Source organism: Octopus bimaculoides, chromosome 25, assembly GCF_046866305.1.
Source record: "Octopus bimaculoides isolate indiv1 chromosome 25, ASM4686630v1, whole genome shotgun sequence".
Taxonomy (NCBI): Eukaryota; Metazoa; Mollusca; class Cephalopoda; order Octopoda; family Octopodidae; genus Octopus; species Octopus bimaculoides.
Genome location: NC_142952.1, coordinates 16072653 through 16100152, shown reverse-complemented (window position 1 = coordinate 16100152; position 27500 = coordinate 16072653). Strand labels below are relative to the sequence as shown.

Here is a 27500-nt window from a genome sequence, read left to right as displayed (position 1 = left end):
GAGAGAGAGAGAGAGAGAGAGAGAGAGAGAGAGAGGGAGAGGGAGAGAGATAAAGATATTTATGGCCGTGCTTAGCTTTACTTACATCATGTCAGACATATACAAAGCTAAGCACTTTATGGACACAAAACCGTGGGTAACCCTATAAATCAGCCATAAATATCTTTACCTAAATACTCTACTGCTCTATAAGTTAGACTGTGCTTCTCTTTCAGATTTACGATTTACTGATGATTATATGCAGGAGAGGTGATTGCATTGGTTTGGATATGTGGTACATATGACCGAAGACAGGTGTATACAGAAGTGCCTGTCGCAGAAAGTGGATGGTACCTGTGGAAGAGGGAGACTCAGGAAAACATAAGATGAAGTGGTGAGGACTGATCTTAGGATGTTGGGGCTCACAGAGGAAATGATAGTAGACCGAGATGTTTGGTGATATGTGGTCCTCGGGAAGACCCATCCATGAAACTGAGTGCTATAAGAGTTGTGTCCCACCCATATGTAACAACACACTTTTCACCCACTCTACCCTAAGAAATCAAACTACAATTCCTCTTCTAATTGCATCTTTCTCTTCCACACATCTTTCTCTTCATACATTATGATTGTGTTCCAATCCCCTTTTTTGTGCTCACTGTATCACTGCTCTCCACACCCACTCCCTTTCTTTCTAACCAGGTTCTACGCTCATATTCTTGTTACTTGTGAGTATACCCTAGCACTACACCATCTCTCTTCTGCTCTCTCTTACACTTTTGCTGTTTCCTAATCTCTCTCTCTCTCTCTCTCTCTTTCTTTCCCTTTGGTCATTCTCTCTCCTTCTCTTGTTTTCCTAACTAGGTAACCAAGTATCACCTTTATATCAGTACACTTGGGTCTGGCCTCTTTCTGCCCCCTCTCTCTCTCTCTCTCTCTCTCTCTCCCTCTCTCTCTCTCTCTCTCCCTCTCTCTCTCTCTCTCTCTCTCTCTATCTCCTCTCACTGGGTAACCTTGTACCTCCTCTATAGTAAGACACCTATTTCTGCCTCTCTATTTCTCTGTTACACTCTAACCTTTCATCATTTGATACTGGATCACCTCCTCTAATGCCTCCTCTGTTGTAGCAAGACACCTGCTTCTGTTTCTCTGTCTCTTTGTCACACTCTAATTTTCATCCTCTGACACAAATGCCTCTGCCCCTCTCATAATTCCTTATCTTATTAGTTACTTGTTTACCCTACCAGTACTGGTGCTATGTTAAAAGCATCCGGTCCACACTGTAACATGGTTGGCATGTGGAAGGGCATCCAGCTGTAAAAGTTGCGCCAAAACTAACTTCACCTGTACTAGTGCCACGTAAAAAGCACTGAGTCCACTCTGTGGAGTGGTTGGTGTTAGGAAGGGCATCCAGATGTAAAATCTCTACCAAAACAGACACAGTAGCTTTGGGTAGATTTTCTACCTGGCCAGCTCCTGTCAACCGTCTTCCATGCATGGAAGATGGACGTTAAACGATGATGATGATGATGATGATTATGATGATGGTGTGCGATCATGACTATCAACAACCTTGTTTGAAGCATTATCTTCCATGCTGGCATAAGTTGGATGCAACAGAAGACCATGTTACAGAGTATACTAGGTGCCTTTCTTATGGATGTGGCACTCGTTAGTCTGAGAGAGAGAGAGAGAGAGAGAGAGAGAGGGAGAAAGAGAGAGAGAGAGAGAGAGAGAGATAGAGATAGATAGAGAGAGAGAGAGAGAGGAAAATTCTTATGAGACAACAGACAAAGATTGCAAACCACCTGAACAAAATCTCAACAGTTGTGAAAAGTCCAACCTGAAAACAACACTGACGGAGATTGAGAAAAGTCTGCAACAATCCCATGAAACAGATAAAGAGGCCTGGGTTATAGAGAATAATAAGTTAAACTTTAAAGCTTTCTTGAACTTTATCATACAAACAGCCTCAGTCTGCTACAAGACAGGGCCCTTCTTCCAAAAGAACAGCTCCCTCACAGAAAACCCAATATGAATAAGTGAAAGACTGAACAGTTCACAAGTGTTTTCACTATCCTTTTGGGACACAGGCAAGTGAAACAAACTAGTGGAGTTCTTTACCACTACATAATAATTAATTACATCAACATTACAGAAAACGTAATACTGACCCAACTCAGCTGCTGGCCCTGATGAATTCCCAGTAACCCTTCTCAAATCATGTAACCGAGTCCTTGCAAAACCACTGCAGTTTCTTTTTCAGAGCTTCCCTGCAAGTGGTAAGCTCCCAGGCAAACTGAAGGTAGGAACAATATATCCTATCCATAAAGGAGGAAGCAGAGCAGATGCTGAAAATCATAGGTCTATCTTTCAGGCCTCACACATCAAGAAAGTTATGGAATAAATAGTCCACAGGAAACCAATTTCGTTCCTAGAGGAGAATGACTCGATGACTAACACCAAGCATTGTTTATGACCAGGTAGAAGCTGCATGAGACAGCTCTTACAGCACAACTGGGTGCTAAAGCAGCTGTTCAACAATGGTATGATTATGTCACAAGCTGTGTAATCTCAGCATAGTTATAAAACTTGGAGAGTGGCAATAAAATGCAACTGGCTGGATCCTTCGAAACTTTCTGAATGAGAAAACAGGAAATCATGATGGTCAGCCACTTAGACTACTGCTCCCAACTATAGTCGCCACACTGTAAAATTAACAGCAGAACTTGAAGCAATCCTGCAAAGTTATGAAAAGTTCAATACATGTCAGCTCCTGGAAAAGGCTGAAAAAATTAAGACTCTACTCCCTAGAATGAAAGCAAGAAAGATATGCAGTGATATACATCTGGAAAATCATGGAAGGACTTGCACCAAACATTGGTATTGGAACTTACACACAGCAAAATGGAGTACAACAGCATAGTGCCAAAGATCCCAACATTACCATCAAGATACCAAACCAGATACTGCAACAGCTTGGGTTTCAAGGGTATCCAGTTATTCAATATACTCCCCAAAAGCTTGAAAGACCTGCATAGGATGGATGTAAGTGTCTTCAAAACAAAACTGGATCTCCTCCTGTCATGAGTTGCAGATGAGCCTACCTCATAGCAGGAAACACAGATGAGAGTAGCAGCATCAAACTCCCTCGTTCACAAAATACCACATATCAGAGGAGATTTCAAATAGTGAAAGTGTAGTAAAGCTAACAGCGGTGCCCCAGCATAGCTGCAGCTCTTGTGCTGAAACTAGTAAAAGAGTTATATAAAATTATCAAGAAAGGGGGTAGTTGACACTTTTGTTTAACTGGGCAACACATTGTTAAGAGAAGGCTCTCTAGATGCAGAAATATGTCCACACATTCAGAAAGCATATGTAGCATTTAGGCAGTTTGAAAAGATAGTCTGAGCAAATTGCATCATCACCAAGATGAAACATTTACAAGGTATGCATACTAATGGCTCTATTGTACTATTCTGAAACATGGACAGTACACCATAAGCATTTCAAGCTGTTTGACAGCTTTGATCAAAAGTGACAAAATAAAACACCTAATACAGAAGCCCTTGCAATGGCCTCCAGTCACTCATCATATCTACTCAGATGCATTACGCAGGCCATGTGGAAGATAATAGGATTCCAAAATAGCTGTTCTATGGTGAGATGTGCACTGGAAAGCATCCTCAGCACAAACCACACAAAAAAGAGGTACAAAGACTGCATAAAAGGCAACCTGAAGGAACTGGAGATCAATCTAAGGAACTGGAGATCAATCTAAGGAACTGGAGATCAATCTAAGGAACTGGAGATCAATCTAAGGAACTGGAGATCAATCTAAGGAACTGGAGATCAATCTAAGGAACTGGAGGTCAATCTAAGGAACTGGAGATCAATCTAAGGAACTGGGAAGAACTGGCTCTGAAAAGAGTTGAGTGGAGGAAGTATATAAGGGAAGGTTGTAAAACTTTTGAAGAGGGTTGCCTTGAGCATGAAAGCCTAAAGTGCTGGCTTTGGGGGGGATGTTATCAGAAACTCAGTGAGAATATAAAGTGTTGAAGGTGTGAAATGTGTGGCTGGGTATATCAACATCTGAAGTCCTATGAAAGAGCAACTGTATGCAACGTCCTTCCTACTAGTTGCAGTGATTTGACATCTGTCATGTATGCTTCAAACCATACAGATCTGCATCAGGACTGAAAAATAATCTGAGTGGTCAGAAATGCCATAAACAATGAGGAAACTCTGAGAGATGGCAACCATCTGTAAAGCTGGAGCAATCACCACAGAGAGAGAGAGAGAGAGAGAGAGAGAGAGAGGGAAAGAAAGAAGTCATGTATATAGTTATAAGTGTTTTTCATATACACACATACATTACCACAATAAGTCAATATCAAAACTTGCCCACCTTTATATCCTAATTGCATTTTATTTTTCTTCCTTATTGTGGATGTACATGCACATACACAAATATATATACATATACATCATTTATAAGGAACACATACCTACACACATATTAATATGAATATACATGCACGCGCACACACACACACACACACACACACACACACTAACATAAATGTGTGTATGTGTGTTTATAAATATAAATACATATATGTACATTTATACATACAAATTCTATGCTCCAATCAAACATACACATTAGTATAACTACTACTGCTATGCACACACACACACTAACAAACCACAATGGAAGCTGTTAGATTTATCTACTCTCAGTTATATAACTTGAAAAAAACTGCTCTTTCTCTTCATCTTTCTCAATTTGTGTAACACACACACACACACACACACACACACACTCTCTCTCTCTCTCTCTCTCTCCATTCATGCATCTTTTTCTCTCATTCTCTTTTCTTTCTCCCTTCTCTTTCTCTCTCTGTCACATCAGTTTTACCTTTATTATATTTTATCTGTTATTTTTCTATAAAGACTATTTCTTTCCTCAATGGTAACTAATTCCATATGTTTGGTATTCATGGCCAAGATTTCTTCATTATCTTACATCCCTTCCTGCTTCACCATCACCCCTGCCAATCATCTCTCTCTCTCTCTCTCTCTCTCTCTCTCTCTCTCTCTCTCTCTCTCTCAAACACACACACACAACCCAATCTCAAATTTTTGTTGGTGAGTAGACAGACACACTACAGAAAAATTTGGTACTTTATGTGTATATGTATTTTTATATAAGTATATGCGCTCCCTGTCTAGAGAAAGCAAGAGGAGGAGAGGGAAAGAACTACCGAAGGGAGAAAATGGTGAAAAGAAGGAGAAGTGGTAAAGTTGGCTCCAGAATCCATCTTCCCTCTCCATGGATCTGGCAGCATCAAAGATTGTACATATAATATAAATAATGAAAATTATTTACAAATAAAACTATATTATAAAATCATGAAACAGTTTCATCTACAAACACATAACATACATATACAAACATACACATATGCACACACATACACACACACTAACATATACATATACATGTATAACTATAGACACACAGTAACAAAATTATATGGAGCTACCATCCATTTGGAATAATTTGCAGATCACTGGAACTATCTACACACTGAAATGTAGTGTTAAATGGTTGAGTATTCCATTGACACCAGTACTCTTAATACAGTTGTCAGCAGGGTCAGTGTGATGCAATGTGACAAAACAGGAGCTTTTGCATTGGCTGCACAATTTCCATCTTCTCAACTTCATTCACACTTTCTCTCAGAAGTGAAAGGAGTTCAAACTCTGGAGATTTGATTGTGAAGCAAACATCTTAATTATTTCACCATGCTTGTAACTTTACATAAAAATAGTTAAGAACTAAAAGAAATGAAATCTTGAGATGGTCATATTCTTCACATTATATCCTATGCAGTATTTTCATATATGTTACAACTATGCCACAATGTTGAAACATATATGAACAACATTGATTTAATAACTAAAAGTATCAAGATAATGGAGTATTTGAAAATGTGTGTCAAGTGTGTAATGTAGCTGAAACTATGGAAGTGATGTTGAGTACCTTGGAGTACAGAAGTGGTGCTGAGACACTGTAAACAGGAATACAAAGGAGTGTGTAAACAGCAATTCACAAGCAGTGTGCAAATAAGTACACAGACATAGTGCCATGTACATAGGAGTATATGGGTGCAGTATTGAGAGGAAACAGGATTATGTAAATAAGTTGTGCTGCATAAATAAGAGTACAGGGGTAGTAGTGTTGTGTAAATAGGAGTACAGGGATAGTGTTGTGCAAATAGGAGTACAGGAGTAATGGTGTGCTAATAAAAGAAGTGAATTATCATTTGGTCTCAATAATGTACAACAGAATTTATACTCAGAAAATTAATGTGTAAGTTGATGAGCAGAACCAGCTGAATGTATTGGTAACTCAGGGAATCAACTGGAGCACTACATGCTTGGGAGTACCCATATAATGTTTTAGGGATTTCCAAAAATACAATGAGGAGAAATATGAAAATGAAATATTATATTCTTATATTTAATAAATTATCCTACACACTTTTTATCTGTATTTGTAGCTTTTACTCCCAGTCAGAACATGCTTAAATTACTCTTATAAGGACACCAGTAACTCCATGCCTGAGTAGTCAACCAAACGGGCACCTTTAATGCAATTCTCACACTGTATCAACAGGACAAAGTTGGGGGCCTTTCAACTATAGGTGTATTAATGGAGAGAAAGGAATGAATTAATTTGTTACTGGACTGGTACTTTATCAACCCTGAAAGGATGAAAAGCAAAGATTTGAAGAGTACAGAAGACAGCTGGAATGAATCATTCACAACATTCTATCCAATATTCCAACGATTTTGCAAATTTGCTGCTTTGGAAATAAAAATAGAGAGAGATGTTGTTTTTTAACCCTAGGTTAAACTGAATGAGTATACTTATGATTAAAAGCATGTAAGACTTACAATAGCCAAATGTGTCCTATCTTTACTTAAGAGACAGAATGATTTGAGGAATATTTGATTGCTATTTCTGGGTTAAGCAACAGTGTCTCCTTCGTTGGCTCATACAGAGGTGGCACTGTATAAATGACAGTTCAAATGGAAGATGTTACATTAGTTGAGAATACAGAGGTGGCAGCACTGTATATAAACCCAAAAAGAGAGGCACTGTGTACATGTATAAATGGTGCTAGTCAGGTTAACAACTCTACTGGTGTTACATAATGTTTAATCTCAATTTAAATTAAACACAAAGAACAACAACAATAATAATATAAACTAGCAGGACAGTGTAAATCAACACATTTGAAAACATTATGTTATTATATTAAACACAAACAAAGAATTTCAAAAATTCTTTTGAAATCCTGCTATTTAGTCAAAACTGTACTTTCAAATATAATCAAAATGAACTTAGAAGGTATTGCTTATTTTCCTTCTTTTAATATTTTGACAGATATGTTGTGCTTTACAGTTTAAGGAAATAAAAGATGAATTGAAATGATAAAACTTATTCATACACACACACACACACACACACACACACACACACACATATATATATATATATATATAAACTACACTTTTCACTGTCCAACCACCTTCAAGGCTGAGTCAAAATTATTTACCAATTGAGATTATTTTCATTTCTTTTCATTTCACTTCAGTTCAGCTATATATCTACTTGTATATCTATTAACATATCTCTCTATCTGCAAATGTGTTGATGTATTTGTAGACTCACATATATACTTATCTAGCTAGCTACTAATCAACTATCACATCATGTCAGTTTACCATTGGTACACATCTACCATCAATATAGAATAAAGTCTGGAATTAGATAAAACTGATGAGGGTCTATGCCACTATCAAACCAAGAATCTGCATTTTATAAGACTTATTCTTAAATAGGCATGGATGTGTTATTAAGAAGTTCACTTTGCAATCAAACTGCTTCAGGTTCAGTCCAACTAAGCAGCGCTTTGGGAAAATGCCTTCTTAGTTCAGATCAACTAAAGCTTTGAAGGTGAAATTTATTGAACAGAAACTGCACAGAAGCTGACTACATCTATGTGCAAACACACACAAACAGAAGGTGTGTTTGTGCATGTCCAAATCTGTAACTAAGCAGTTTGACAAATAGAAATGGATGTAGTAAGTACTAGACTGGAGGTCTATACGATCAACTCAGCTCTTGAAAGCAGTACCCCAGTATTATTGCAGTCAATGACTGAAAACAGCTAAAGAATAAACAGATAAATTAAATAACAATATAGGAAACCAGATGTCTTCAACAAAATACTTCTAGAGGAATTATTAAAAACTATTATATAAACTACTGTTTTACATCCATTCATTCATGCTGGCTGTATATGATACTGTTGGCTGAAGTAATTCTTTGCAGATAGATGCTGCATACATCAGTTAATATTGCTAAATGACCAGTGTACAAAAAACACTGATAAAAAAAATTACTCTAGAGATGCAATCTTTTACCTACCAATGCTAAACAAGAACTATCCCCATGAACAAATCTTGTATACATGTATGTGTGTTTACATGCGTGTGTATATGTGTGTAGAAAGGGAAATAGAAAAGAAAAGACAGGATGTTCACAGAAAAATCAATGATGATGTCAAACTAAAATCACAGGAAACTCAACTACTTTGAAAAAATAAATTTGAAAACAAAAAGCACTTAAATAAACACAGAACATAAACAAATGAGTGTAAGGTTCAGTAAGGAGTCCTAATCTGCTGGATAACATGACCAACTATCACAGACATGACAATCATAGATAGCTAAACTATTTAGTTTAGGTAAACTTGTAGACAAGATGAAAGTCTGATGGTAGGATGATTCAGTTTAAAGAGAAGATGTGCATTCCACAGCTGAAGATTATTGTTTGACAGTAGGACAGCATGTGTTAAAGGGCACAATGTCATGTTTAATAGCAGGAGGTCACATGTTCAATAGCAAGATATCAAAGATTTCATGGTAGGATATTACATGTAATAGCAGAACATCATGTTGCTGTTAATCAAAACATATATTTAATGGTTGGATAGCATATGTTTAAAGGCAGGACATCCAACACATTTAATGGGTATATACACTTCACACCTGACAAATGAACAGCAAAAGAACAAAACGCTTCTTGCAATTTTCAAGTCATACTGATGACATTTGATAGGATTTCCAAGTGTATGTGCCACATTTCTCTGTCTTCCTCTCCTTTCTTCACTTTGTGAGCATTGCCGTAGGCCCTGCATTGTATAAATAATTTACAGGCTAAATCACCATAACACTGTAGCACTTACATTCACAAAAGGCATATATAAGTCCTTGTTTTTCTTCTTTGTGTGCCCAAGAACTTCCTCAGATGTCTTAAAGATGGCTGATTGTTTGGTGTGGTGTCATCAGTGCAAGGGGGTTCGTGTAGCTTTTGCTGCAGGTCTGCTTGGAACTTGACTTTCACTTCCTCCCAGCACAGGCTGCCAATGTTGAGTTTCTTTACGGGGTCACCTTTCTTCTTGGGTTTGGGTTTGAGCTGCAGCTTGAGCTTGCAGCGGACAAGGCGATGGTCAGTGTGGCACTCTGCACTGGGCATCACTCTTGTGTGTAGAATGTCTTTCAGGTTCCGCTGGCGTACAAGCACATAGTCAAGTAGATGCCAATGTTTGGACCGAGGATGCGTCCAAGTTGTTTTCAGACGGTCTTTCAGTTAGCCTTCCTTTGATATTGCTGCACCTCTTATGCATCCATAGCTTACATTGTGTACATCTTATGGAGTTTCTACCTACACCTTTTTCTACAGATTGAGCAGAACCATCTACCTAAAGGGATTTGTGGTTTGTCTGCCTTCCTCCTTACTAGGACTTAGGTTTTTGTTTGATTGACTCTAAGGCCCTTCGATTCTAGATGGATTTTTCAACTCTCACACTAAAATTCTGCAAAGCCAACCTTGCTAGTCCCTTATAATATTTCATCAGATCTATTTAGAAGGAGTGAGTGGGCGGTAGTGATTTTACATAACACCGAAAGATGCAATAATTAAGCTTAATACATAAATGTAGAAAGAAGGTAAACTAACAATTATAAATATGCATCACATCATTCAAAATCTCTGAAGAGAAAAGTTTTAAATAATAACGGCTACAGTCGCTGTCAATTTTAATAAATATTTAAACTAGAGTCTTTGAGAATTCTTAAATCTTTCCAATTAGTTAACCAGCAGGAAATCTTTTCAACAAGTTAATTAAATGTTTCACTTTTCACAGATACTATTATAAATACTGTTGTGAGAGGATAACATTTATGGCAGCCAAATTTTCATAACCTTACCACCTTGCTTAATGGAGATTATCTCCTCACTATGTTTCATAATTTTCTCATTTTATTTTTGAATTTATCTACATTCAGTAACCCTATATCTAAAATACAGCTGCTACTCAGCACAAAATTCTTCAATGTTATTTTTTGTTTCTATAATGCAAGAGATGTTTGACAATCAACAATGACTGAGCCACTTTTTGTTACTGGTTCCTATCCATCACAATGTCAGTAGCTTCTCTAAATGTAATTACTGCATATAGCTTGATTTTCATCCACTTGAGAAATGCACAAATTCAATATTCAATATGGTAAAGTATTATCACAGATTCTTTATGACAACAGCTCCTTAATTTGATATTTTATTAGACTGAGTTAAAATCCTTAAAAAGCTAAGAAGCTCATTTGACCATATCCTGATTTTGTGGTGCTTTAAGCAACTAAGAGTACCAGATCCCACCCAGAATAGAACACCAGCCATCACAGGATAAAACCAGCTCAGTAGGAGCTCTCACACATTTTCAGCTGCCTAAACTGAAGCAGTATGAAATGAAGTACCTTGTTCAAGGACACAATGCATCAGCCAATCCTGGAATCAAACCCATGATCTAACAACCGTGAGTACAATACTGAAACCTTAAATACTCACAACGGCATTAAGAATGGCATGTGTGAAAGGAAAACATTTAACTTCCATTGCTTTTAGGTAATTGTTACAATGTACAGAAGCAGCATTCAAACAATAAAATGTCAGAGTGGTTACTTTGTAAAAACTAGTTTCATAACTTTGAGTTCAAATCCTACTAATAAAACAAAATAGCAGTAATGTGATAATGAAGATTGGTTAACTTCTTCGCTTCACTTTTTTTTCTATGTAGACTTGGTTCACAGAACCGTATTCCTCTGATATGTATACTCCTCCCCTACTGCCCTCCACCCACCACTCTGCAATCATTTAAACTGAGCTTTAACCTCATTAAGTTCATTGAGTTATTCCAGGTTAGGATAGATATAGTGCTTTCAATTTTAACAAGATAGGGTACATCTAGGGTATTGGAAATATTTGGTGAGAGATCTCAATTAAACACAATCTCTCTCTCTCTCTTTTGTGAGTTTAACATACTCCACATCCAATCACATCAACATTAGTCTTCCTAGAGGACAATAGATATCACTTCTGCTTCATAGTAAAATGGATAGTATTAAGTACACAAATAACAGTTAAATGCTGACCAATCATTCAACTACTTAGCCACCAAGCTTGCATCCTCATCTGGTTCTTCTGCTACAACTTCAAGTACTCATCTCTCCTTCTTACCAAATTGTTCTACCCTAAGTTAAAAACACACTTTCCAACTTTCTCAAACATCTTTCTGGAACTTCTTATCTAACAATGTTTTCTCCTATCAATCCAGTAGCAGTTCAAACTACTATCCACAAGGATGAAGGAAAAGGAAGGGGTCTTGAAAAAGATATGGGCACATCCCTTCCTCTTCAGACTAACAATGAAAGAAAAAAGCTGAAATAGGCTTGACTCTTTTGTAACCATATTTTTGTTGAAATACACTACTTCTGTTTCAATACATTTTGAAAATAACGAAGAACTTAGTAAAATAACATTAAGATGTTTGGAACATAATAAATTAATACGAAATTTTTGTGAAAGGTTTTCGTTTAGATCGCTTTAAAACAGTAAGCTGTTTCACAGAACCAGGAGAAGTAACAGGTAAGTTGGTGTTAAATGGGTTAACAGATAGATATAATCAGTAAAATGATTGGTACAATTGGTACAGTAGTATTGTCTGTAAACCTAGCTATGTGGTGTCTTGAAGTTTTAGTGGCATCAACAAAATTCTTTGTTTCCTTCTCTCTTCTATTTTTCTTTTCAACATATTTTGCTAGTAATCTGCATAGCATTCATTCCTAAACAGCTTTCATGTAAGATCGATGAACAGTTGGGTAGGTTGCTGTGCAGGGATCAATACAGTTTGTAGATTATTTCAGCCTTATCAATAATCGTTTTGTTCATAATCTCATTGGAGTAGGTGTGTATTAGTATGCAGGGTGGGGGTAAAAAAAATAAACACAAGATCAGTTAAAAAACAGAGCAACAAAGCAATATGTTAAGCAATCATCATTTTTGGTATGAAAATGCAAAACACAACATAACAACGGGTTATAATTTAAGCCCTGAGCTTTAGTCAATTAAATCAACCCCAAGACTTGACTGATACTTGATTTTATCAACACCAAAAGGAGGAAAAGCAAAGTTGATCTCAGCAGGATTTAAACTTAGAATAAAAAGAGCCAAAACAAATACCACAAGGCATTTTGTCTGACTCTAATTGTAGTACAAGATTAGCAATTTTGAGGAGAGTGGGGGTTAGTCACTTATATTATACTTCATTGTTACTTTATTTCATTGGCCCTCAAAAGATGACAGGTACAACTGACTCTGCTGGTATTTGAACTCAGAATGTAAACAAATACTACAAAGCACTTTCTCTGAAGTGCTAATGATTCTGCCAATCCACTGTCCTTCATCATTTCTAGCATAGGCATTCGACCTAGGATTCGAGGAAGTGGGTTAGTTGATAACATTGACCAGTACTTGACAAATATCTTTTTATCAATCCAAAGAAGGTTAAAAGGCAAAATCAACTAGAATGGAATTTGAACTCATAATGTAAAAGGTCATAACTAAATACCACAAGCATTTTGTTCAATGTTATTATGATTCTGCAATCTATCAGGCTGAGTATAACATAAGTTATGTTTTGAAACATGAAATTCATTACAATATATTTCAACAATATATCAGGTCATCCCATAAGTTCTGTCCGATTTTACCTTTTTAAAAATTGAATGTAATTTAATAGTATTTTAGAATGTCTAATGGAATTAAGAATTATTTTTATGCATTTGTTACCGGTGGCACGTAAAAGCACCCACTACATTCTCAGAGTGGTTGGCGTTAGGAAGGGCATCCAGCTGTAGAAACTCTGCCAGATCAGATTGGAGCCTGGTGCAGCCATCCGGTTCGCTGGGTTGGACGATTTGACTGAGAGTCAAATCGTCCAACCCATGCTAGTATGGAAAGCGGACGTTAAATGATGATGATGATGATGATGTACATTTAAACTAATTAAATATTATTTTACAGAATAATAGAATTAAAATTTCTTTGATTAAAACGCTTTCTAACATGGAATTATCCAAAGAGCATTTGAGGCACATAATGCTTTATGAGTACAAAAAAGGAAACTCTGCAGCCGGAGTGACTCAAAACATACACTCAGTTTATGGGGAAGAATGCTTGAATGAAAGAACTTGCAGAAGATGGTTTGCAAAATTCAGAAGTGGAGATTTCAGCCTTGAAGATGAAGATAGAACAGGACATCCAGTTGTGTTTGATGATAAGCTCCTTGAGGCATTATCTGAAGAAAATCCTGCATTATCAGTTGAAGAATTGGCAATAAAGCTTAGTTCTAACTATACAACTGTTCATCATCATCTTCAACAACTTGGAAAGGTTCCTAAACTTGGAAAATGGGTGCCTCATGAATTGTCCGAAAGCAACTGCAAATCCTGGGTTGACATCTGTTCCTCTCTCCATTCTCGCGAACTCATATCACCCTTTTTGGATAGACTTATGACTGGTAATGGAAAATGGATCTTCTATCGAAATGTTAAATGTCGTAAACAGTGGCTTGGTAAAAGGGAAAATTACACTGAGATTAATTACATCAACCTCAGTGTGTAACAGGTACTTATTTCATCAACCCTAAAGGATGAAAGGCAAAGTTGACTTTGACGGAGTTTGAACTCAGAAACTAAGGATGAACAAAATGCCCCAAAGTATTTTGCCCGACATGCTAACGATTCTGCTAGTTCACCCCACTTAATAATCTTTTCTACTATATGCACAAGGCCTGAAATTTGGGGGAAGGGAGCTAGTCATTTACATCAACCCCTGTGCTCAACTGGGACTCATTTTATCAACCCCGAAAGGATAAAAGGCAAAGTTGACTTTGGCGGAATTTGAACTCAGATGGATGAAATACCGCTAAGCATTTTACCCGATGTGCTAACAATTCTGCCAGTTCACTACCTTAATAATAATAATCCTTTTTACTAAAAGCACAAGGCCTGAAGTTTTGTGGAAAGGGACTAGTCAATCACACTGACTCCAGCACTTGATTGGTACTTAATTTATTGACCCCGAAAAGATGAAAGCAAAGTCAACCTTGGTGGAATTTGAACTCAGAATGTAGTGACAGGCAAAATACTGTTAAGCGTTTTGCCTGGTGTGCTAACGATTCTGCCAGCTCACTGCCTTAATAATAATAATAATAATATTCAGGGATATTTTGAGCAGGATAGGTTACTCAACCTAACTAGACCCCATCTGCAAGGTCATGCGCAGTTTCTCTTCATATCAGATCACCATGTCACACACACATGGTTGTGATACATGTGCCTGGTGTGCCCTTATCAGATGGGAAGTCATGATGGGTATATCAGGCTTTATATATTTGTACCCCAGTGTCACTTAGCTGGCATGTACTGCTCTCTCACTCAATAATAGTAATAATAATCCTTTCTAATATAGGCACAAGGTCTGAAATTTGGGGGAGGGGACGAGTCGATTACATCGGCCCCAGTGTTTCACTGGTACTTAATTCATCAACCCTGAAAGGATGAAAGGCAAAGTTGATCTCAGTAGAATTTGAACTCACATCGCAGCAACAAGCAAAATACTGCTAAGCATTTCATCCAGCATGCTAATGATTCTACCTTAATAATAATAATAATCCCTTCTACTAAAGGTACTAGACCTGAAATTTGGGGGAGGGGGATAGTCAATTACACTAACCCCAGTACTCCACTGGTACTTATTTTATTAACCCTGTCAACCTTGGCAGAATTTGGACTTAGAACATGAAGACAAATGAAATATTGCTAAGCATTTCACCCAGTGCGCTAACGATTCTGCCAGCTAGCCACCTTAATAATAACAATAATAACAATAATGATGATTTCGAACTTTTGCCACAAGGGCAGCTTGGAGGAGGAGATTAAGTTAATTACATTGACCCCAGTGTTTCAATGGTACTTAATTTATCGAACCTGGAAGGATGAAAGGCAAAGTCAACCACAGCAGAAGTTGAACTTAGAACATGAAGACAGATGAAATACTGCTAAGCATTTCGCCCAGCATGCTAACGATTCTGCCAGTTAGTCGCCTTAATAATAGTAATAATAATCTTTACTACTAAAGACACAAGGCCTGAAATTTGTGGGGAGAGGACTAGTCAATTACATTGACCCCAGTGTTACACTGGTAACTTAATTTATCAACCATGAAAGGATGAAAAGCAAAGTTGACCTCAGCAGAATTTGAAACCTGAATGTAGCAGCAGAGGAAATATCATTAAGCATCTTGTCCAGCATACTAATGATTCTGCAAGTTCACCACCTCAGTAATAGTAATAAGATTACATTGACCCCAGTGCATAACTGATACTTATTTAAATGACCCCGAAAGGATGAAAGGCAAAGTTGACCTTGGCAGAATTTGAACTCAGAACACAGCAACAGGCAAAATACCACTAAGCATTTTGTCCAGCATGCTAATGATTCTGCCAGCTCGCCACCTTAATATTAATAATAATAATAATAATAATAATAATAATAATAATAATAATAATAATAACCACAACGACAACAATAATAATCCTTTCTATGAAAGGCACAAAGTCTGAAATTTTGGGGGAAATGACTAGTCTATTACGACCCCAATGTTTCACTGGTACTTAATTTATCGACCCCAAAAGGATGAAAGGCAAAGTCAACCCTGGCAGAAATAATAATAATAATAGTAACCTGTTGCATGTGAGGTGTATTTCCTAAAATAATACATGGTATTGTATCAGATTATTGTTATAAAGGTGGCAAACTGGTTGAACTGTTAGGTAAGTGTATGACAACACTTAGTTCCTATAAAACATATTTAGAGGCGCAGTAATGTAGTAAAGCTGTTCTTTTTATATACATATGCCCACTCACCAAGTTCAACTTTTTAGAAAAAAAAACACTATAAGATACTCCTAGGAACCTTTGCCTGTCTTAAAAAACATGACACTAAGAAAATACTCCAGAACCATAGCAATTATAGACAGACCATCAGTTAATATTAAGCAAAGCAAAAAAGTAATGTCACATTTCACATAAGTTCAAATCAGCACAAAACATTGTAAATAGATTTATTCATTCAAAATATATTCACCATCATTAGCAACAACATTTTCCCACCTCAAAACTAGTTTTGACAGTCCCAGCTTCTAAATGTATTTCCATGGTAAAGTATTCAAGTGACCTGAATAAGTGAAAATCTGATTGTGCTAGGTCTGGTGAGGGTGAGGCAGAGCTTCCTAGCCCAATGAATTTATCTTTTCTTGGGTTATCATGTTGAATGCACTGCTTTATTCTTGGGCAGAAGCACACAAAGCACCCACTTCCCTTCTCTATACACTTCTCCAATCTGCTGGAGATGATCTTGTACAGTGGACCAAGGTTTATAAAACCTCCGAGATGAGTCCCCAATGCTTTGACGAGGATCCATTTCAACTGCTGTTTTCACTGCATCATTTTTGAGAACAGATGGTTTTCCTGATTGAGACCCATCAATAGATTCTGAATTTGTTAAACCACCTTTGGCATTGCCAAACATTCACAGCATCAGAATATACAATACTTATGTTTCTTCTTGCATATGTTGCTCTTATGAAATTCATAAAGCATGCAATGCTGACTATGTTTACCATGGGCTATCAGATAGAGCATACACACACACAGCATATATCCACATTAATATTTAGTTGTTAACTCTATACTGATTAGTTTATTGCATGGATACCTCTTTATTGGTCTCTAAACCATCTGTGGTATGACGTCAGGCAATTTACTTGAAAATACATTACTTTTCGGTATCCCTAATATATAATAGGCCTGACATGATTTACTCTGACAAAAATATCAATGATGTACAACTGCAATACCATACAACAATAATGTTATATAGAATCACACAGACTTTGCTGCTGAATTTTTAAAAAGACACAAAAAAACAAAACAATGAAGGAATGTAGCCAACATTTCCTTTGTAATTAGTGCAACTGTAAAGTGGTCGACAGATTATCTATAAGAATAGGAGGTACACATAGTCATGTTCCAGAAAATTAGAATTATCCAAGGATCTGTAAATATTGCCAGAAAGCATTAAAAAAAACATTTGAATACTTTTTCTTGCATGTTTTCCAATATGTATGTAATTTGTCTTTATGTAATAAAATAATTGCTTTCCAACCACATGGTTCAGTCCCACTGTGTGGCACTTTGGGTAAGTGTCTTCTACTATAGCCTGGGGCTGACCAAAGTCTTGTGAGTGGATTTTGGTAGGCGGAAACTGAAGGAAGCTCATCACGTGTGTGTGTGTGCGTGTGTGTGTGTGCGTGTGTGTGTGTGCGTGTGTGTGTGTGCATCAGTATCAGTTCTCCCAATCACCACTTGACAATTAGTGTTGGTATGTTTACATCCACATAATTTAGCAGGTTGGCAAAAAAGACCAGTAGAATAAGTACAAGGCTTATTTACATTAGACTGATATTTGTCCTCATCTTGTTTGTTGTTAACACGTTTTGGCTGAAAAACTCTCCAGCCTTCATCAGGTGTGTTGGGGAAATTTTGAACCTGGGTTCTCATTCCTGAGGCATTTTTCTATGTTATTATTATTATTATTATTATTATTAATCAGGTCACTGCTTGGAATTAAACTTGGATTCCGAGTTTAATTCCAAGCAGTGATCTGAATAATAATAATAATAATAAAAACATCAAAAAATGCCTCAGGAATGAGAACCCAGGTTCAAAATTTCTCCAACACACCTGATGAAGGCTGGAGAGTTTTTCAGCCAAAACATGTTAACAACAAACAAGATGAGGACAATCATCATCATCATCATCATCATCATCATCATCATCATCATCATCATCATCATCATCATCATCATCAATGTTTAACATCCATTTTCCATGCTGGCATGGGTTTGACGGTTTGACTGGGGTCTGGGAAGCCAGGAGGCTGCACCAGGCCCCAATCTGATCTGGCAGTGTTTCTACAGCTGGATGCCCTTCCTAACACCAACCACTCCAAGAGTGTAGTGGATGCTTTTTACGTGCCACCAGTATAAGGAGCCAGAAGCACTGGCATCAACCATGATTAGATGGTGCTTTTCATGTGCCACCGGCATGGAAGCCAGTCAAGGCGGCACTGGCATCGGCCACATTCGGATGGTGCTTTTTACGTGCTACCGGCACAGGGTTCACAACTACAATTTCCATTTGATTTTGATATTGTTGTTGATGTTGATGTACTTGACTCAATAGGTCTCCTCAAGCATGGCATATCGCCCTACGATCCAAGGTACTTTTGAGTGGGCTGTTTATGTGACACTGGTGTAGGTTACAGCTGTGAACTCACTTTATTTGCCAGGTCTTCTCAGTCACAGCATACCTCCAGAGGTCTCGGTCTTTTGTCATTGCCTCTGTGAGGCCCAACGTTCGAAGGTCATGCTTCACCACCTCATCCCATGTCTTCCTGGGTCTCCCTCTACCCTGGATTCCTTCGACTGTTTGGGAGTGGCACTTCTTCACACAGCTCTCCTCGTCCGTCCGCAGTACATGACCATACCAACACAAACGTCTCAAATATAAATAATGTACATAATTCCTCATCTCTTAAATATAGAACTGAAGTACAAGGCTTAAAGAAAAAAACAGATACTGGAGTTGATTCATTTGACTAAAAATTCAAGGTGGTGCCCCAGCATGGCCACAGTCTAATGACTGAAAAAGATAAAAGATTTTTAAAAAATGATGTATTTCTCAAACCATGAAAACTGTTTCTAATTTAGGCACAAGACTAGCAGCTTTGAAGGGACGGGGAAAGCTAATGCTATCAACCCCAGCACATGACTGGTACTTTATTTTATTAATTTTGAAAGGATAAAAAGCAGAATTGGCTTCAGCAGGATTTGAGCCCAGAACATAGAAAGCCAGAATAAAGAATTCTTATCAATGCTCTAATGATTCTGCCAACCAACCACCCTTAGACTGTGAGCAATAAAAAATAGTGATAATTATGGCTTCTGACAACTACAAGGTCATAAATTTGCGGAAAGGTTGATGACATCAACCTCAGGATTTTACTGGTATTTATTCTACTGAATGTAGAAGAGGATGAAAAAAAGACAAAAAAGACAATGATGCGTGGCATCTTGGGCAAGTGTCTTCTACTATAGCCTTGGGCCGACCAAAGCCTTGTGAGTGGATTTGGTAGATGGAAACTGAAAGAAGCCAGTCGTATATATGTATATATATATATATGTGTGTGTGTGTATGTGTTTGTATGTCTGTGTTTGTCCCCCCAACATCGCTTGACAACCGATGCTGGTGTGTTTACGTCCCCGTAACTTAGCGGTTCGGCAATAGAGACCGATAGAATAAGTACTAGGTTTCCAAAGAATAAGTCCTGGGGTCGATTTGCTCGACTAAAGGCGGTGCTCCAGCATGGCCACAGTCAAAAGACTGAAACAAGTAAAAGAGTAAATAAGACAAAACATGAAGTATTTTCACAACAATGATGATAATGACCACCACCACCATAAAGATAATCAGATGAAAAACTTTAGAATTACATAGAAAAGAAGATAGAAATGGAAGTTATTCATTCCATGCTCTAAAGGTATTCACTATATAAGCAAAAGACATCCATTTCAAAATTGAAACACATCTGCCAAGAACCACTGAATACAAGAGCAGCATGAATGGAAAAGTGATTCCAGTGAGAAACTAAAAACATCTAACAGAGATTCATTTTGGCTGAAATCTAGTTTTGCCTTTGAACTGGAAACTTATTTGTGTTTAGATCAGATAAATAACTAAGGTAGGGATTTAGACCATAAAGTAAATAGGATTAAAGGCATATTGAAAAAAAAAAAAAATTTGCCCATGAAAGTTTGTTCATTGCTTTTTTCTCTTTTTACCTGCCTTGCCACCATGCACTCTCCACAATCTTTTTACTAGGGTAGAGTATTGCATATTACACACACATGCACTTGAAAGGTTAGAACATGAAAACGAAGTTATAGAAGGATGTACCAGGTTTGAATAAACATACATACATACATACATAATACATCATCATCATCTATTTTCCATGGTAGAATAGGTTGGATGGTTGAACAAGATAGAAGTCGGATGACTGCATTGTGCTCCAATTTCTCTGCTTTGAAATGGCCTCTATGGCTAGATGCCCTTCCTAATGCCAACCACTTTAAAAAGTGCATTGGGCTCTATTTTCATGGCAAAACTAAAGAACTGCCACAACTGAAAGAAAAATATGTTAGGGAGTAGAGTCAAAGGTTAATGGGAAAAGAGAAAGATGGACAGAGTAGAAAGGATAATGGGTAGAGTGTGTGAGGGGTCCAGCACTATCCCATGATAAAGGAATAAATATGGATGGAAGATGGAAGTGGCATGAGATAGAAAATGTAGAAGATGAGATAAGATGAGATAAGGGTCTAGAAAATTTGAAGGCAGAGAGACAATGCAGATGAAGAGAGAAGTGGGGGTGTCATGAAATGGGCAGAGAAAGGGAGATGATAAAGTATTGATAAAGTGCTGAGATGGCAAAGACTGACCTTCAGCATGCTGTGTATGCGCACTAAGTTTTAACATTCCAGCTCATTTCTGCTGTTTACAGCAGTGCTTGGAAGGAAGGTGTGTAGCGTGTGATTGTCACATTGACCATGAGAGAGAAAGTTGTCATGATGATATCTGCTCAGAGGTTGAAGAAAGTGTACGGAGAGGAATTTATGAGTCACACACAAGTGTACGAGTGCTTCAGACATTTCCAAGATGGCCAAAAACATGTCATTCTGGAAGACCCGCAACTACATCGCGTTCACAAATTTAACAAAATACTAGTCTTCACATATGTCATAACCAAAAGAGCATTTCAAATGTTAAGCTTACTCTTTAGGACCACAAAACTATTTAGTTATGAAGAGTGGCAGGCTCTCTACAAGTGTACTAACATAGGAGTGCACCCACATCAAACTACAGTTCACAAATCTGAGCTAGAGTAGCTGCAACACACATTGATTTAAAACACACTGTAATCCCCTCCTGTCTCTTCTACTGAAAACTATAATAATTTCAGCTCTTTTAAACTAGCAAACTAAAACTTATCTTTGCTGTGTCCCAGTCTCTAAAGCTTTGTTCAAACCTCCTCTTTAAGAACTGCCCATGATTCTCTACAGATATCAAAACTGAACATCAACAACATCAACAACATCAACTCCAACCACATCAAACTAGAAAGACACAAAGATTAAAGGCATAGAACCTCATATTTCAACTGGATCTTTTTTTTTAAATCCCAGTTATAGCCATTGGTTCAGCCCCACTGTGCAGCACCTTAGGCAAATGTCATCTACTGTTTAACTTTGGATAGACCAATATCTAGTGAATAGAACTTAATAGACATAAACTGTGTGAAAGCTCACTAAGTATACATACATATGTCTGTCCATCCGTACATATGTATGTATATAGACAGACAGTTTTGATTACAAGGGATCCATAAAAGATCAAAGCATATCAAAGTGAAACATGTCAGTAATTGGCTAGACAAAGTCATGCAAAGCAGACAGATAAGTAATCCATTACCATAGCATGGAAGGCCCAGATGGAGGAAGATCATTGTTGTTTGGTAATCTGCAATTCCAATAGTATCCGAAAGTATTCAACAACGAATGGAGCATTAAGCATGGTGTAAAAGCATAGATGAATGGGTTATCTAGTATTGTTATAATTGTTTCATTAGGAGTTTATATTTTGACATAAGCATAAAACAATTGGTTAGATTGTGAAACAGGTTACATAACTCCCAAATCATCAGGCAATCAGGTAAAACAGGTGGTTAACAACTTCTTGATTAATCAACAGATTATTAACAAGTGAAATTTCTAACCAGAATACTAACATTTAAGAAATTTAAGGTAGGTGTGTGTCCTTACACACCCACATTAAATTTGATTAATCAACACCTCATTGTTCACCTGTTTTACTTGATAGCTTGATGAGCTGGAATTTATGTAATGTATTATACAATCTAACCAATTGTGTTATGCTTACATCAAAATAAAAACTTCTAATGAAACAATAATAGCAAAACCAAATAACCTATTTATCTGTTCTTATTTTGTGTGTGTGTGTGTGTGTGTGCGCGCACACGTGCATACTAATGTAACTATGCTACATCAAGATGCATTCTTTACATCAAAAAGAAACTGATAAATAGAAACCAATAAGCACCAGTCAAATAAGTATGGAGGCCTTGAGAGCATCCTCCAGTGGGGCCATGACAATTTTGTCATTTTTAATAGCAGAAGAAAAAAAAACTCAAGCATAACTCATGTCAAGAAACCACCACCACCATAACTCATGTCAAGAAAACACCCCTATCAAAACGTGTGGTACTCGGAGCTTTCATGGTCATTTCATATGCTTGAGCTAGCACCACAAATCACTCCTGGTAAGAGTACTTCTTAGCATGGCTATGACTTCATCCCCAAAACAAACATTTCTTTTCAGGGCCAGAAGATATTTCAGGTCCCAATAAGTGCCAACATTCTACAAAGTCCAGTAAGGCCCACAATGGAGTACATCTGGGACAATGCTGCTGCCACACACACTAACATCCTAAACAGCATCCAAAGAAGGGCCACTCAGCTGATTGGCATTCCATCACTAAAATACACACTAGCATCAGCCCACAGGCAAACTGTTTCTTTTCTCTGTCTTTTCTGTTGTTACTATAATGGCCTCTATTATTTGGAACTGTCTGATCTTATACATCCATCACTCAGGCACCACTGACCCACCCTCCTCTCCACCTCTCAATCACCCTTGTTGTGTACAAACCCTCTTTTCCCCACATTAACCACCATGCCCAATCCTTCTTCTTCAGATCATCAGCCCTTCCAAATCTCTTCCCTGCTCAAGTCTTTTATGCATGTATTAACTTTCAACACTTGAAGGTAGTGTCCCAGAATGGTTTCATTCCAGTGACTGAAACCAGTAAAAGAATTATAGAGTTTTAAAAAATAAGTATTAAAAACCATTCTTGAAATTATAGAGAAAATGTAATAATGTTAAAAAATGTTAAAATAATATAATTTCAACTGATACTTTTAATTAATTTCTGTAAATTAATTATTAAAACTTCATCCTAAAGTCTTTCTTTTTTATTTACATTATTTACATTCGACAGATATTTGTCCTCATCTTGTTTGTTGTTAACACAATGTTTCAGCTGATATACCCTCCAGCCATCATCAGGTGTCTTGGGGAAATTTCGAACCTGGGTTCTCGTTCGAAATTTCCCCAAGACACCTGAAGAAGGCTGGAGGGTATATCAGCCAAAACATTGAGTTAACAACAAACAAGATGAGGACAAATATCCGTTAAATGTAAATAATGTACAGAATTCCTCATCTCTTAAATATAGAACTGTATCTTTCTTTTTTCATCATAATTTTAAACCAATTATCCTCACATCTGTGAAGAATGGTGGACAGGTAAGGATGTCCCAGTGAACCAAAGTCTGCAATTCTCAGATGAACTATTTCATGTTACATACTCCATATAGCAAATACACACACACACACTTTATATGCTGTTTGGTAATGTTAAATCGGGACAAATATAAACTGGTAACAAACCCTTGAAACATGTTCACAAAGGTTATTCACATTTTCCATTTCTATGAGAAAAGACAGCTTGTTTTTTGTCATATACTACATTAGAGTAGTATATCATGCGGTATCTTCTGAAAATTTGATTTGTGAACAAAACAATGTGTTAACTCTAGTTAGTTATGGCCATGCAAAAGTAGCACCATAAAAAGCAATAGTTTCAAATTTTGGCACAAGGCCAGCAGTTTCAGGGAAGGGGCTACATCGATTGCATTGAGCCCAGTCATCAACTAGTACTTATTCTATTGACCCTGAAAAGATGAAAGGCAAAGACAACCACAGCGGAATCTGAACCCAGAACATAAAGATAGACAAAATGCTACTGCTGCTGCAAATAATAATAATAATGACGATGGACTCGCCCATCGAAGATGAGCATTCAGCTCCTGCTCAATGGCCTGCCCAAATGATCGAATGGTTTGTTTATAGAGATCAAATGTTCGTGCTACACATTAGCTCACTCTCTCCATCAAATCAACGTTGCCTGAACAGGGGCATGGTGTACCACACATCAGATGTCAACATAATTGTAGAGCAACACGAGATGAAGTGTTTTGCTCAAGAACACAAAGCACCAGTCAGTCACGGAATTGAAACCCTGATTTTGTGATCATAAGTACAACACCCTAACCACTAAGCCATGTGCCCTCATAATGATAATCAACCCCGAAAGGATGAAAGGCAAAGCCAACCTCAGCAAAATTTGAACTCAAAGTGTAGCGACAGATGAAATACTGCTAAGCATTTCGTCCAGCATGCTAACGATTCTGTCAGGTAGAAGGATTGAAATTTGGTGGGTAGGGGGTCAGTCGATTATGTTCAAATGGTATTTATTTTATTGACCATGAAAGGATGAAAATTAAAGTTGATCTTGGTAGAATCTGAATTCAGAATGTATAGAGTTGGAACAAATACTGAAAAGCATTTTTCTCAATGTGCAAATGATTCTTCTAATCCAATTCTCAGAGTTGGAAACCCTGCTGAGGTCAAATTTACCTTTTATTTTTTCAAAGTTGATAAAAAAAGTATCAATCCTGGACAGTGGACTGGCAGAATTGTAAGATTACCAAAGCAGATGATTTGCAGTACTTATTCCAGGTATACATTCTGAGGTCAAATTCTGCCAAAGCCTGAAGAATACCTTCCTCCCTCCCTGCCATCAATTTCAGAGGCAAAAGGGCAAAAGGATCAAAGGGATTGCCTTCTCTCCTGACTAAAAGACAAAAACAAAGAGAAACAAGAGCAAGGAACCATAACTGCAATACAGTGTACTAAAAATCAGTTAAAACACTTAATGCATGAAAATAAGGGTAATCCACCCACAAGGGAGTGTGAAGCTGCCAGTTAGAGATGATCCCAGCACCTCTAATTAGCATTTGCTCAGATCATTCTCTGCAGCCTGGTTCCTCCAAACTTGCTCATGAGCATCTTTGGTTTTATCCAATACACAAATTCTCCACATCTTTAGGACAGTGTTCCTTAAGCAGCTGATATACACCACTGGTACCATTCCACCATCTAAATGCTAAGGGTATCCACATTCAATATCTGTTTTGTCTCCTTTTAGCTTTAATAACAATCCATATAGACCACAGGTTGGGGAACTTTTTTAACCAATTACCCCAAAATATATTTAGTTTACACTGACATTACCCCCTTGATTTGAAAGGAAGAAAATCACAGATTCTTTGAATTCGAAAGGTTTATTGAATCTATTTACACATCCATTACATTGGATAGATGCAGTGTTGCCAGAAGAAAAATTTTTGTCATAACAAGGATCACGCTGTTTATTTTGATACGAGGTCACTATGTTGCACACATATGGTTGTGATGCATGTGCTTGGTGTACCCTTATCAGATGTGTAGTCATGTTGAGTATAATAAGCTTCGTATATTTCTACCCTAGGGTCACTTTGATGGCATGCACAGCTCTGATCTTAACTGATTGGCAGTGTTATTATGTAAATGCTTTGTCTTGGTGTAAAACATGGGCTACAGCAAATATTCTGCTCAATATCACAGATTAGTTTGTCAGTTGTTTGACCATAAACAGTTGATCATGTTCCTTAGTGGTTTACAATATGTGCATCTCTGATCAAGAGCAGAAGTGGTGGGGGAGCATCATAGCCATATGTTGAGAGAAATTCTTTGGGGTTTGGGGTTAGGGTTGGGGTTAGGATAATTCACCAATGGAAACATGGGTGTTTTGTTCATCATCCTTAAACAACCCTTATTCAGGGACCTTTTGGGCAGGATGGGCTACTTGACCTAAAGAAAATTCTAATTGGGTCTCACCTGCAAGGTCATGTGCTGTTTATGCTTAGTGTACCCTTATCAGACTGGTAGTCATGATGGGCATATTGGGCTTCCTATATTTGTAGCCCAGTGTCACTTTGATGGCATGCACTGCTCTCTCACTCAATAATAATAATATTTTCTTTATTAACCACTTAAAGTTCACAAAAACATTGAGGATGATACAGGACAATAAAAGTTGATGAGGATACAAGTATGGCTGTGTGGTAAGAAGTTTACTTCCCAATCATATGGTTACAGGTTCCATACCACTGTGTGGTACCTTTGACAAGTGTCTTCTACTGCAGTCTTGGGTTGACCAAAGCTTGGTGAGTAGATTTGGTAGGCAGAAACTTAAGGAAGCCAGTCATATGTGTGTCTACATGTGTGTTTGTCCCAACCATTGCTTGACAATTGGTGTTGGCTTGTTTATACCCTTGTAACTTAGTAGTTCAGCTGAGAGACCAATAGAATAAGTACGAAGCTTAAAAAATAAGCACTGGGGTTGATTTGTTTGACTAAACCCTTCCAGGGCGGTACCTCAGCATGGTTGCAGTCTAATGACTAAAACAAGTAAAAAGTAAAAGGAGGGCTAGGCCAAAGAGAAAGGGGTCTTCAGCCTTTTCAATCTGGTCCATGATTAATTGCTTCTATAAGCACAAAGCCAGAATAGGATAGTTGATTAAACCAATACTCTACTGAAATTTTATTTAATAGACTTTGGAGCTCACCTTGATGGGATTTCAATTCATAATATCAAGAACTGGAACAAATACATCAAGGCATTTTATCTAATGCTGTAATGATTCTGCTAATATTTTCAAAAATAATAATAATCTTTACAAATTTTTTGGCACAAGACCAGCAATTTTGAAGGTAGTAGGAAGTTGATTATATCAACCCTAGTGTTCAACTGGTACTATTTTTATCAACCTCAAAAGGATATAAGGCAAAGTTGGTCTCACAAGGATTTGAACTCAAATGATAATCGTTTCTTTCCAT

The 27500-nt window shown here is 37.4% G+C and overlaps 1 protein-coding gene across 16 annotated transcripts in view; it reads right to left on the bottom strand.

Annotated features, from left to right (window-relative positions):
* The window catches only part of LOC106869828 (uncharacterized), a 484455-nt gene that overhangs the window by 433063 nt on the left and 23892 nt on the right, over positions 1-27500 (bottom strand). For 2 of the 16 annotated variants that reach the window (XM_089341645.1, XM_089341649.1), the window contains exon 1: positions 22111-22159. The exons of the other annotated variants lie outside the window; for them this stretch is intronic. The gene's annotated coding sequence lies outside the window, so the exon portion shown is untranslated. Of the gene's footprint in view, positions 1-22110; positions 22160-27500 lie in introns of those variants that run through there. 16 annotated transcript variants of the gene reach the window in all.